The 14,594-nt window shown below is 41.9% G+C and overlaps 1 protein-coding gene across 1 annotated transcript in view; it reads left to right on the forward strand.

Annotated features, from left to right (window-relative positions):
• The first annotated feature begins 6,818 nt into the window (after nucleotides 1–6,818).
• LOC126279107 (uncharacterized) overlaps nucleotides 6,819–14,594 on the forward strand; it is a 32,039-nt gene continuing 24,263 nt past the window's right edge. The window contains exon 1 of the mRNA XM_049979689.1: nucleotides 6,819–7,181. The gene's annotated coding sequence lies outside the window, so the exon portion shown is untranslated. The remainder of the gene's footprint in view (nucleotides 7,182–14,594) is intronic.

Raw genomic sequence — 14,594 nt, forward strand, 5'->3', positions numbered from 1 at the left:
AGCTATGTGGTCTGTGCACCAGAGGGCTGAGCATAATGATAATATTATGAACCATTCCATTTTTAATCGGACACTGTACAAACTGGTCTTGTGGGGAAAAGCATGACAACATATCTGAGGGAGAATGAGCAAACATTGCAGTATTGACCTTTGTGTCAGCAGATGATGGTGGGGGTGTAGGCCTATCTGTAGGTGACAGATGAGCTTCAGGGTCAGCTAGGTGTGGAGAGACAGAGGGTACATGAGGAAGAACTCCATGTGATCCTACCTGCTACATCAATGCCTCTGACCAATTCTCAACTTCATGAATTTTGTGTTGTATACCATTGTTTTCGAGTTGAAGATGGATGTTCATCATGAGAGTGTCAAAACAGAGCTACTGTACTTTCTGAATGTGGTCAATGGTGTGAAGGCAGTTCCGAAGATACGGGTGACCGTTCGGTGTCGCTGTAAGTGGCAGAAGCTGTTGTATGAAGTGAGTGGCTCCATTGTGCCAGACCACTGAGGAGGCATGGCCGACAACATGTGTGACACGGTGGCTGCTAGCAATGTGAGTCAAAATGCCACTGTATTGATTAGGAACCAAACTGAAGTGTCGAAGGAAGTCTCCACCAAGCACTGGCTCACCAGCATTTGCAACAATGAATGTGCAGGCCCAAACATTGCCAAAAAAAGAGGTCCAGTGTGCAGGTCTGAGATCCATAGACTCGGATTATCAAGTTGTTTGCTGCGTGAAGCTGGATAGCTGAGCAGGCAACTGTTGGGGATGAAGAAGAGGGTGGTAAAGTACTGACTTCTGAGCCAGAGTCGACAATGAAGCATTGGCCACTGTACTGTTAAGAATGAAGAGTCTGTTGATATGATGACAGCAAGGTGGGAGAGAACCAGCATCTTCGTTCCTTGGATCCGGATGGCTTAGATGGCCTGCAAAGTTTGCTCTCAACTGTTGTCTACCATGTGACTTTCTAAACCAGATGCACAGTTTACAGAAGGTGTTCCAGAGTAATTGGCACCAGCAGAAGTTCTGTGTGATGTGGGTGTGGTATGGTTAGTGGATGGGTAGCGGATTGTTGTCTTAGGTCATTGCTTTCATTGGGTCCAGTGTTGACAGGGTCAGCAGGAGTCAGCTGAGATCAGCTCAGCTTGTGGTAAGTGCAAGGTTGGTTGTAGTCCCGCTTTGGACACAAGTCACATCTGATGCCACTGTTGTCATTGTTATTCCTACATTGTCGATGCTGAATGATGCAAAATATTCTGTTTGCAAGTTCAAGTCAAACAATAATGGCTCTTGCTCGTGGGTGACCATGGCCAGTTGCACTTTTGTGGGTAGCATGACAGCCCATCATGTCCATAGATCGATTTACACCTGATGTCTGACTATATTCTGAGTGCATAACCTTTGATTCTTCATCATAAATGACATGGTGTATCACTTCCTCCAAAGGGTGGGTGAAGTAGCAGAGGAGAACTGTTTTAGCAGCCTGGTGAGGGTGCGGTGAGAATGATATCACTGATTGTATCCAAGTGTTCACCCAAGTGTCTAAGCAGTGTGATGAATTTCATGCTGTTACTGATGATGTCATTTGCAGTGGAAATGCTATCCACAATGGCAAAGCACTGGCTTATCGTAAGCTACCACCTTCTAAGCCGCATCAGCTGAGTCCCCTGTCCAGTAGATTTGGATCTGTATGTGGTATGAATTAATGCACAGTATTTAATTCGGAAGATAATGCAGCCATGAGATCCAGAGTGAATGATTTTGTGGGCAGCATGGATGATACCTGGGATAAAGCGAGCAAATGCAAATCAGACTGTTTGGATTGAACAGCTTGGAAGCAGCTCTATTTGTGAGTTGTATAGAATCCATTGCATTATCATGGAGTAGGCTGACCAATGCACTCCAGTGTTCAACAGTACTGTTCACTACTGGAGTATTATTGTGAAGAGTGTCATTACAACTTTTAATAGCTTGGGATGTGTGGAAGGTGTTATCTATGTAGTTTAAGGACTACTGCCTGAAATCATGTTCTCTTTTTGCTGTCCATTTCATGCAGATAGCATTGTAGTTGTGCAAGAACCATAGATGTCATACATCCTACATGCCATTTATTGCCCAATTCAGGACAACACAACTAGAATCTGTATAAGCACATGCTTTATTCTTACTAACTGTAACTCAACTTGATAGAATGGAGATACATACTGATACAACATTATATAGGCTCATTTGTAACACAATTTAGTCTACATCCTACTACAGTCATATTGAAGGAAATGTGTTTAGGTACTGTGATAGGAAAGTTCTATTCTCAGAAGTTGTGAAAATATGTGACTGCTCAATTTCAAACTACTCCCTAGATGAGGAAGTCCAAAGAGCAAATAAGTATGAGGAGATATACAATACAATACAATACATCAAGTGAGTGTATTATTCACAGGACCAATAAATAGACCACTGTACAGGGTTACATAATGATATAGGACAAGTCAAATAATTTGCAATAAAGTGTAACAGAAAAACTGTTGTATGGTTTTCAGTATATAGAAATATAACTCTAACATATGGGACTAACAATTCACAAATAAATTTTACACGCACACATTTCATACTTTCGGCCTTGATTATACAGACACAAACATATATGTGATAGATCACATATAATACACAGATAAATCTACATGTACACATTTCTTATTTTGGCCTTAATTGTATAAACTATTTAAATTTTTCTCATATTTACATTGTAGATAAAAATTCATCAACACTATAGTAGCAATTCTGTAGCAAGTAGTCACTCACTGCAGTTTTGAATTTATGCATGCCAGTTATTGCAAGCAGGAAAAACTGTAAAACAAAAAGGACCCTTGCCTTAATTTTTTTAGGTAGTTATAATGTTGTATGTGAAAACTGCGTATTTAAATCTTGGTTATTCCTTATGTTGTATGAATGGATATTTTGGTTTTTTGGAGCAATCTTGCTACTTTCATCTACGATTTTCCTTATAAACATTATTGTTTCTATGATATATAGGCATGGTAATGGAAGAATATGAAGCTTTTTAAATGACAGTTTGCATGAAGATTGAGGTGCTGAGCCTTCCATGGCTCTTGTAACCCTTTTTGGGCAATAAAACAGCTTTTGCTGGGTGGTGAATTTCCCCAGCAAATTAAACCATATCTTAGTAGTGATTCTGCTTGGGCATAGTACACATCTTTTATGGCTTGCATTGATGTGCATCCAGCAAGAATTTTTATACTGTAACAAATTATATTTAATTTACTATGTAGGTATTGTGTGTGTTTCTGCCATCTTAGGTCATCTTGAAATTGTAAATAGGCAAAAGACTTAGCACCAAATTTTTGGGAGTTTGGATCCAACAGTACTATGGTTGCCGTTAAAGGCTGTTTATTAACAAACACTATGCATCTACACACAGGTCAGAATAAACAAAAAATGTCCCTAGATATAACTGTCACCGTAATTAACATTACTAGACTCAATACCAAAGATTTAAAAAAAGAAACTGTAATGAATGTTTAAGACTGTCTACATATAAATACATATCTTTTACTAAACAGTTATTCACACAGAGAAAGATTTAACTTAGAGAAGAGATTAGCATACATTACAAAATATAAAATTAGTGACTGTATAGCTATGGGAATGACAGACTCCATTAATGGTTGTGATTATAATGGAAAGGAAGATTAAAGAATCTGACATTGAAGGAAGGAGGCCACAGGCCTACCAAAAACTTCAGATTTTATTTTGGTTCAGTTAGGGACAAATGATCTTTTTGAAGCCATGGGGGTACAAGGAAAATAGTAATTAAAGGGCCCACCCTAGTAGAATAAGTTATTATCCCCTAATTTTGATCAGTTATGAGGAGCAGAGAGCAGTTATTAGATGGAATTGATGTTTATTGATATGGCATAGGTTCCATAAGATTATGTAGTGACAAAAAGTAAGATGATGATTTATTCAAGAGAAAAATCACCAAGTTTTTCTGACATTGTAATAATTTATTTGTCTGCACACATACATCACATCTATATCTGTACAAACTTCATAAATTGAGCAAATCAATAATACATTGGTCGACCTCTGGCCTTTCTATGAGCAGTTTTTCATCAATGCCAAGCTGAATGAGTTGCTGGATGTCCTTCTGAGGAATCTCATGCCAAATCCTGTCCAGTTAGTGCATTAGAACATCAAAATCCTGAACTGGTTGACCTTGCTTGCCAATGTAGGCTTTACCAAGCACGAAGACAAATAGCAGAGGCTTCACCATGTGCCACTGGATATTATCTTGCTGAAATGTAAGTCCAGGAAGGCTTGCCACAAAGGGCAACAACACTGAGCATAGGATATTGTGGACGTGCTGTTGTGCTGTAAGGGTGTCATAGATGACAACCAGGGAGTCCCACTATGAAAAGAAATAGCACCCTAGACCATCTATTGTAGTTGTCATGCTGTATGGCAAATTTTCAGCCTGGAATCTCATTGACTGTAGTAGAATTATCACTGAAGACTGAATTGAGCCCCACTGACCAGCAAGTGGGATTAATCACTGAAGGTAAGTCCCACTTGCTGGTCAGTAGGGCTCAATTCAAAGCTGTATCTACAGACATCCGTGGTATACCAATCTGACTGTTGCCTGCCATATGGCTTAACAACCACGAGTTATCTGGAGTGCTATTTCTTTTCATAGCAGTATCCTCTGTTTGTCATCTGTGGCACAGTGGTATGTCAACAATATTCTATGAACCATTTTGTTGCCCTTCATTGCAAGCCATCCTGGACTTTCACCTTGGGCAGATATTATCTTGCTGAAATGTGAGTTTCTATTGCTTCTCTTTATGTTTACCAAAACCAACGTTGACCAGCAAGGCTGCTGGATCTCTCCCCAACAGAGAATATATGGATCATTTTGGTCAAGACCATTCAACCAGCTCATGATTTTGATGACCTAATGTTCCAATTGGAGAGATTTTGGCTTGATATCCCTCAGGATGATGTCTAACAACTCTACCAATCAGTATCAAGCTAAATAACTACTTGGATAAGGGCCAGAGGTGGACCAATGCATTATTGACTTGCTCCATTTGTGAAGCTCTCTCTGTCTCTGGAATTAATCATCCAATTTTTATTAAATTATGGTCACTTGTTTTTCTGTACATGTACACCAGATCTACTGATTTCCATTCCATTCGGATAATTAATTCATGATTCACTTTTTTTTGTCTTGAAGTCTATTTAGCCCTATCAGAATAGAAATTTTTCTGGAGGAAAGAAAGTTTTACTTTATGTGATAATGGTCTTTGTGTTTTTTTAATGTTTTGGATGCAAGGATTTATACAAAAATATGTAACCATTTTCAAAACATTACAAAATATTGTCTATTGTAATAAAGTATAAGTTATTTTAGTCCATAAAATGAAGTCAAGTGTACAAATAATAAAATGATCATTCAATAATTACCATGTAAAATAACAATAACAACATTCAGTTATACAGTGAAGTATAGCAAACGAGCCATATCTCTGTATTCTGATGGCCATGAGCTGCTGCATGTTGCTACATTGACTTGCTGATGTTTTCAGAGTGATACCGAACAGTTGGTAGCATTTGCATGAGATGATGGGAAAAAACACTGATGTTGCAGCTAAGACACAATAAAAGTTAATGTACACAGTTGTAGCCATAGGGTCTAAAAGATGTTTCAGTTTCCAAGAGACCAAAGGTTCAGATGTTGGGTAGTTGAGAGTTAGATCCAGTAAGAGTTGAATACCAGGCAAAGTACACAACTATATCCAAACAGTTGTGAGAGATCAGGGCTAATTTTTGGGCTCTCAGTGCTGTGAAGCTGGGGTAAACCATTTTGTAGGATTGACGACCACAACTATCCTCAGATTCCCAGTGAAGAACAGCCAGGAGTGGGCTTCCTTGTAGGTGGCAAGGGAATCTTTGGGATATTATTTTCTTTCTTTCTTTGGCACTGACCACCTCTTTTTCTGTAATCCCTCTAACTTTAGAGATATTGGTATTTATGACAGTTAATATAGTGGAGAGTGGGAGATAGAGATACCTTTTTAATCTCATTGGTACACATTAGATAATTTTTTGAAGATAAGAGACTGTTAACAGGTAAAGCGTATGTGAACAGAAGTAAATAAGAATGCATTTATAAATGTAATTAGATTACTGGCAGTTCTTTTTGATGATATGGTTGGGAATTACAGGAGGCTGAATTAAATTAAACTAAAATTAGAATTATTTAAGTTATTTATCCAAGGGTAATTTAGCACAATCAGAGCTTTAAAATAAGTTCATTAAGTCATGTGATCTGTTGTACGCTAATAGATAAAAGTAGTTTCATCTTCTCACAATACCATGTAGTGTTATAAATAAGGAAATTACAATGTTGTTTTGAATTATAATTGACAATTTACATTTGTTTAAAATTTAACAATATTTATCAAAGGTTAGTTAACAGCTACTTTTCAATAAATTAAGATGAGGAAGAGGCTTTGTAATGGGTTAAAGAAATATCTGATATCTTGTAGTTGTCAACACAATAGTTTTGTTGTCCTTACTTATTGGAACAGCTGCTGGATTTGTAATGATATGAGGTGAGTGTTCATCATTTACTGTTATAATTTTACCTATGTGTGAGTGTTTAAAATATGTTTTAGAGCACAAAAGCAGAAGTGATGAACTGTGTTAATGATTCGAGCGACACTATAAATAGTTGAGGGTGGCAATGAGAAAAATCTCTTTGCGTGACTGTATCAAAAATATGATACAACAGCTTGTGCCGAGGATGGGATAGCAGCTGTTTCTTTTTATATATCTAGTACTTTAGTGTGCGAACTTTTGATTCAGGATGGACACTACTGCTGAGATACGTGTGTCATTTTGTGTGTGGCATCTAAATTCCTCACAGGTATGGCTTCTTCATCACTAGATAGTTCTTTAACCTGTGTTATTCAGTTACAGAGTGAGCAGATCCAGCAGTTGCTGCAAGCCTTGATGCAGCAGAATCAACAAGTAGTACAGTAGCCTCAGCCATTGCCTCCATCAGCCGTTTCACCATTCCGAAGTTTCAACAAACAGCACGAGGACTGGTCAAAATAATTAGCTCAACTGATGAATCATACTGAGCCACACCAATTACAAGGTATGAAGGGTGAAGCATTTTTTTCTTTCCATAACGGGCACAGAAGTTTACAGGCAATAGTGAAATTATTCTGCTTGTTGTCAGGAAACAGATTTGAAACTTTAGTCAGAAAGTTAACCATTTACTCTGATGAACAAACATGCATGGCTGCTGCAACATTTAAATTTTTCTGGCTTCAGTGGGGACAGGTCAAACTCATAGACTATGGATCACTGAATTATAAGGTTTAATTAGGCACTGTATGACTGTCCACAATGAAACACAAATATTTCAAGTTATAGAGCCATGCAGCATGACATCATTGCAAATTTTTGACAATGGAATTTGCACTGCCATTCTGAAACAACCTAATCCTTACTTAGTTATGGTGATACAGTTATGTGAGGCTAAGGACAGTTATGATTTAGCTAAATGTGAGATGTAAATGTCAAATATTAATGAACTGCATAGCGACAGTGTTAGTAGTTCTGTAGAGCATTACCAGTCCCGTGACCGGCCAGCCCAAGTGACACAGTACCATGCTGCACTGTCAGAATGCAGGTAGACAGAAAAACATAGCAACTAAAGTACTTTGATATAAGTGGGCTTAGTGCCCAAGTCATAATGCTATTTTTTTTCAATACAAAAGGTCATGTTCAGTCAGTAGATAGCAAATTCCCAAGCAACATACCGTTGAACCAGTTCCAATCATTAATGTTGTCACAGCACAGCCATTCATGGAACTGTGTGACACTGTGGCTGTAGCAAATGTTGTGAAAGGTCACCCCCCTCCCCCCCCCCCCCCAAAAAAAAACCACTTGGCAAGCAACAGTTGGGTCATTTTCAAGAGCCAAACAAGTCATGCTGACACAAACGCAAGTCTACTACTATATATTTGCCCACTTCACCTATCATGTATTGTAGTGGCTCATAGCAACAGGCAGGAAGTGATAGATGTTAAGTCCAATAGCGCTCAGAGCCATTTTAACTGAGGTCATCAGTCCTCTAGACTTACTTAAACCTAACTAACCCAAGGACATCACACATATCCATGCCCAAGGCAAGACTCGAGCCTGCAACCTTAGCAGCAGTGTGGTTCTGGACTGAAGCACCTAGAACCGCTTGGCCACAGCGGACAACAATAGTTCTCTCTTAGAGGTGAAATGTAGTCAGGACAATGTGTTTGATAGTAGGTAAGAAAAATGTCAAAGTAAGAAATTGCAACTGGACACAAGTGTTTCAGTTATGCTCCTGAAAAAACTTGCATATAAACAGTTAGGTTCATCAATACTGAGTCCAGCTATGCATGTTCTGTCAGCTTGTAACAGACAGGAAATTCCATTTACAGGAACTTTCAGTATGCCAGCTACTTTTCAAAGTGTTACAGAGACAGTTATATTCACTGTGCTTTCCAGCAAATCTTCGCAGAATATTTTTGGCTTAGAGCTTGCAGCTTGTCACAAACTTGTGGATTGACAATCCAAAAATGTCAGATCGTCTCTGAGTGACAAATTTATTGTACTTTTTAGATTCTTCTAAGTTGTGCAAACAATTTTTTAGCTCATGTGTCACTCAGAGACAATGCACAATCAAAGTTTTGTTCAATAGGCAAGTGCTCATTGCCATTAGGGGACAGGGCACTGAACATTTATGGCAGTGGCAAGCTGATGGGGTCATCAAGCCAATCTGTGCTAGGCAGTGCTCTTCATCATTAGTCATCCTTTGCAAACCTTCAGGACATTTTTGGCTGTGTGTTGTTTTTAAGTTGGCTGTGAACTCTCAGATAATGACTGCCCCATTCAGAGGAACTGATGAACCAATTAGGCAAGGGTCGTTATTTTTCTAAGACAACCTTGGTGGACGCTTACATCCAATCTTGGATGACTACTCAAAGAAATCTTTAGTGTCAATAACCAATCTCAATTTATTTGAATTTCAATGCCTGCCCTTCGGTTGTGCCTCAGCACTGGCAATTTTTCAAGGCTTTTTAGAACAAATGACTGCCAAGTTGCCTTCTTGCTCAAATTACCTGGATGACTTTATTGTGTTTGGCTAAAGGTTCCGCTACAGAATGTCCAATCTCAAGGACTTTTTTCAGGTACTGTTATTGGCAGCTCTCAAGTTTCGCAAAGACAAGTGCTCTTTTTTCCAAACAGAAATGAGATACACACATACAAGAGTTCCAGAACCTGTACAGAAAATTGGAAATGAGATCAACATAAACATCATTTCTGCCCTTTTTATTGCTCATGAAAACCACCATACAGTGAGATCTTCAGAGCTGGTGGTCCAGATTGCTGAACACACTGGTTCCTCTAATACCCAGTAGCACATGATCTCGCATTGATGCATGCCTGCATTCATCATGGCATACTATCCCACAAGTTCAACAAGGGACTGTTGGTCCAGATTGTCCCATTCCTCAATGGCTATTTGGCGTAGATCCCTCAAAGCGGTTGGTGTGTCACGTCATCCATAAACAGCCCTATTCAATCTATCCCAGACATATTTGATAGGGTTCACGTCTAGAGAACATGCTGGCCACTCTAGTCGAGTGATGTCATTATCGTGAAGGAAGTCATTCACAAGATGTGCATGATGGGGGCACGAATTGCCATCCATGAAGATGAATGACCAATAGTGCAACCATATCAACAGCATATCGGCAAGGCAGAGGATGGCATTCACGTAACATACAGCCATTACGGCTCCTTCCATGACCAGCAGCGGTACGCCAATCCCACATAATGCCACCCCAAAACAGCAGGGAACTTCCACCTTTCTGCACTCACTGGACTGTGGGGGCAACCCAGTCAGGCTGAATGCCTTACACACAAATACATCCCTTCAACCAGACAATCGTCGGAGACATGTGACGCTCATGGGAGAAGAGAGGGTGATGCCATTCCTGAGTGGTCCATTTGGGTGTTGTTGGGCACATCTGTGCCATGCTGCATGGTGTCATTGTTGCAAAGATAGACTGCACCATGGACATTGGGAGTTAAGTTGTACATAATGCAGCCTATTGTGCACAGTTTGAGTCCCCCGCCTGTCCCCCCCCCCCCCCCCCCCCATTTTTTACCAACTCAACCTCTTCTGTCTTGACAATGGTGCACCTGCTTTCCTTTCCGACTCCTCGCACACCTATTCCCATTTGGACCTATCATTTTGCACTGCCCAGCTTGCCCATCGTCTTGAGTGGTCCGTTCATTCTGACGCCTACTCGAGCAACCATTTCCCATATGCTCTCCATCTGCTGACTCCTACCCCATCCACATGCATGCTCGAATGGCATCTTACTAAGGCTGACTGGCAGCTTTTCTCCTCCCTGGCAACCTTCACAGAACAAGATTTCCTCAGTTGTGATGACCTGGTGCCGCTGTTATCGTGGATCCTGTTGCTATCTCCAACACCTTGGGCCGCCATTTTGTGGAAGTTTTGAGCTCTTCCCACTATCACCCTGCCTTTATTCATAGGAAATGAGTGGAGGAGGCTAGGGCAGTACCCTTCTCTTCTCCAAATCGTGAGTGCTACAATGCTGCCTTCACTATGAGTGAGTTAGATCATGCTCTCAGTTCATCCCGGTCCTCCACCCCAGGGCCAGACACTATCCACATTCAGATGTTGCAGCACTTCTCTCTTGCAGGTAAGCACTTTCTGCTTAACACATACAACCACAACTAGGCTGAGGTCACATTTCCTGGACGCTGGCGTGAAGTCACCGGGCTTAGGTATGGGTATGACTGTAAGGACAGAAACTTTCCTTCTAGCTACTGCCCCAGCTCTCTTACCAGTTGCATTCGCAAGGTGATGGAAAGTGTGCATTCAAGATTCAAGCCATGATACCAGCTGCGCATGAATCACAGTGTGGATTTCAAGCATCGCGTTCTGCACTTGACGATCTCGTTACTTTGTCCATTCATGTCATGAATGGTTTTCTGCAGAAATCCCAGACCGTGGCCATGTTTTTTTATTTGGAGAAGGCCTATGACACCTGCTGGAGAACTGGTTTCCTCCATACTCTTTACACGTGGGGCTTCCATGGGCGCCTGCCCTGTTTTCTTCAGGCATTTTTTTCAAGACCGAGTTTTCAAGGTGCGTGTGGGTTCTGCTTTGTCACACACCTTTATTCAGGCAAATGGTGTGCCTCAGGTTCTGTCCTGAGCATCTTCCTCATTGCTATCGACACTAACCCTATCATGGTCGGTCTCCCACTGGGTGTCTCTGGCTCCATTTTTGTCGATGATTTTGCCATCTATTGCAGTTCTCCATGGACCTGTTTCACTGAGTGGCGTCTTCAGCACTATCTTGATCACCTTCACTCCTGGAGCATCGCCAATAGCTTTTGCTTTTCCACTGACAAAACCATCTGTGTGAATTTCTAGCAGTGCAAATGGTTCTCCCACCATCTCTACATCTTGGGCCTGTTACCCTTCTGTTCATTGACACTACGAATTTCCTGGGGCTCATGCTTGATAGGAAACTCTCTTGGTCCTCCCATGTCTCTTGCCTGCAGTACACAGTCCCTCAATGTCCTACATGTCCTCAATGGTACTTCTTGGGGTGCTGATCAAACCACCCTTCTCTGTTTGTACTGGTCCCTTGTCCGTTCGAAACTCGGCTACGGGTGCTTGGTGTTCAGACGGTGTAAATGGGATGGACATGCAGATGCAGAAACAGTTTGGCCATGGGTGCCTTTTACACCAGCCCGGTTGAGAGTCTGTATGCTGAAGCTGCTGAACTACCAATGTCCTACAGCCGTGACTTTCTTTCTCCTCAACGGGTATGCATGGCGTTTGTCTGCCTTGCCTGGCCACCCTTCATCAATAGTACCTTTGTATACACTGATGGCTCTCAGACTGACCATGGGGTTTGGCATGCATTCATCATTGGCACCCGTGTCTTTCAATACTGGCTTCCGGCCCATTCCTCAGTATTTACAGCTGAGCTTTTTGCCTTGTATCAGGCCACGGAGTACATCCAGTGACACAGTCTTTCCAATTGTGTCCTCTGCTCTGACTCACACAGCACCCTCCAAAGTCTCTGTGTGCTGTACACTGCTCGTCCCTTAGTGCAGCGGGTCCAGGAAAACTGTCATCTGCTCACTCTTGGTGGAGCCAGTGTCATGTTTCTGTGGGTCCCTGGTCATGTCGGTCTGTGAAGAAATGAGGCTGCTGATGCTGCTACCAAGGCTGCAGTCCTTTTACCTCAGCCCGCGAATACCTCTATTCCAAATAGATTTCGGGCTTGCAGCCGGTCGTCGTAAACTTCTTCGCACGATATTTCGGCTGGACAACTGCCAGCCATCTTCAGTTGAGCCGAACAAGGACTGACGAAGACGTTCTCCATTCCGTCTTATATAGTGCGCTGATAATACTGCCGCGCATGCGTTGCAGTTGCGGAGACAGAAGAACCACACCGCCCAGCAACAGCGCCCTCGCTGGTGGAACTGCGAAACTCAGGTGCCGTCGGTATTATCGCTGGCCGCAGGTATCGATGTCTTCTGGCGTCTTCGTCTCGAGATAATTTCTGTGATGACGGGATTCCATGCATTATTCAGTTGGTAACCACTGTCCCGGTTCAATAAATTTTCAGCACTGCGTATTTCAGTGGATTCTTTAATAATGGAGTCCCAAAAAGTTGTTGCTGTGGCCAAAATCGAAGTTTTGTCGTACTCCATTGAATGTCCGTTAGAAATACAATGTTCCGCAACTGCAGATTTACTGGGTTGCAGTAGACGGGTGCAACGTTGATGTTCTGTACAACGCTCTTCCACAGTACGTGTTGTCTGTCCTATATAGGCCATACCACATTGGCACGGTATTTTGTAAATTCCCGCCTTCCGCAACAACAGATCATCCTTCACCGAACCCAGCAAATCTGAAATCTTAGAAGGCGGAGGAAAAACAACTTTCACATGAAAAGTATTTAGAATCCTTGCTATTTTAAAAGAGATATTACCAACGAAGGGAAGAAACGCTAGAGACTTGGCTGGCGCACTCTCTTCTTTATCCACTTCTCGGTTCCTGGCTCTAGTTGCGAAGGCCCTGTTAATTTGCTGGGTCGAGTAACCATTGTCCCTGAACACCGTTCTTAAATGTGCAAGTTCCTTAGGCAAATTTTCTGTATCTGACACCGTGTGTGCCCTGTGCACAAGGGTTTTAAGTACACTCATGGTTTGGGATGGGTGATGGCAACTGGAAGAATGCAGGTACAAATCAGTATGAGTCGGCTTACGGTAAACAGAGTGTCCCAACGAGCCGTCACTCTTCCGTTTAACCAGAACATCCAGGAATGGAAGGACACCATCTTTCTCTAGTTCCATGGTAAATCGAATTTTCTGATGGATGGAGTTAAGATGATGAAAAAACTCCATTAACTTTTCTTCTCCGTGGGGCCAGACTATGTTTTCTGGAGGTACGTCAATGATACTTTCAGTTGGTTTACAAACCGCTGATTCAAGTGCTCTCTCTTCAAAATCCTCCATGAAAAGGTTAGCCACCAGAGGGGACAGAGGGCTGCCCATGGTGACATCGTCAGACTGTTCAAAAAATTCCTGGTTAAACATAAAATAAGTTGAGGAAAGAGCATGTCGAAACAAAGCAGTGATGTCCCATTCAAACTGTTGACCAATTAGAAACAAGGAATCCCCAATAGGTACTTTTGTGAAAAGGGAAACTACATCAAAACTCACTAGAAGATCCGAACTACTTAAGTGGAGAGACCCCACTCTATCGATAAAATCAACAGAGTTCCGTATATGATGTGAACATTTGCCCACAAATGGTCTCAGCAAGGAAGCTAGATGTTTGGCTAAATCATACGTGGGTGCATCAATATTACTCACTATAGGTCGTAAAGGCAGACCTTCTTTATGCACTTTAGGAAGACATAAAGTCTCGGTGGTACGCTGCCACGTACTGTGGAAGAGTGTTGTACAGAACATCAACGTTGCACCCGTCTACTGCAACCCAGTAAATCTGCAGTTGCGGAACATTGTATTTCTAACGGACATTCAATGGAGTACGACAAAACTTCGATTTTGGCCACAGCAACAACTTTTTGGGACTCCATTATTAAAGAATCCACTGAAATACGCAGTGCTGAAAATTTATTGAACCGGGACAGTGGTTACCAACTGAATAATGCATGGAATCCCGTCATCACAGAAATTATCTCGAGACGAAGACGCCAGAAGACATCGATACCTGTGGCCAGCGACAATACCGACGGCACCTGAGTTTCGCAGTTCCACCAGCGAGGGCGCTGTTGCTGGGCGGTGTGGTTCTTCTGTCTCCGCGACTGCAATGCATGCGCGGCAGTACTATCAGCGCACTATATAAGACGGAACGGAGAACGTCTTCGTCAGTCCTCGTTCGGCTCACCTGAAGATGGCTGGCAGTTGTCCAGCCGAAATATCGTGCGAAGAAGTTT

This window comes from Schistocerca gregaria, chromosome 1 (genome assembly GCF_023897955.1).
Source record: "Schistocerca gregaria isolate iqSchGreg1 chromosome 1, iqSchGreg1.2, whole genome shotgun sequence".
Classification (NCBI taxonomy): domain Eukaryota; kingdom Metazoa; phylum Arthropoda; class Insecta; order Orthoptera; family Acrididae; genus Schistocerca; species Schistocerca gregaria.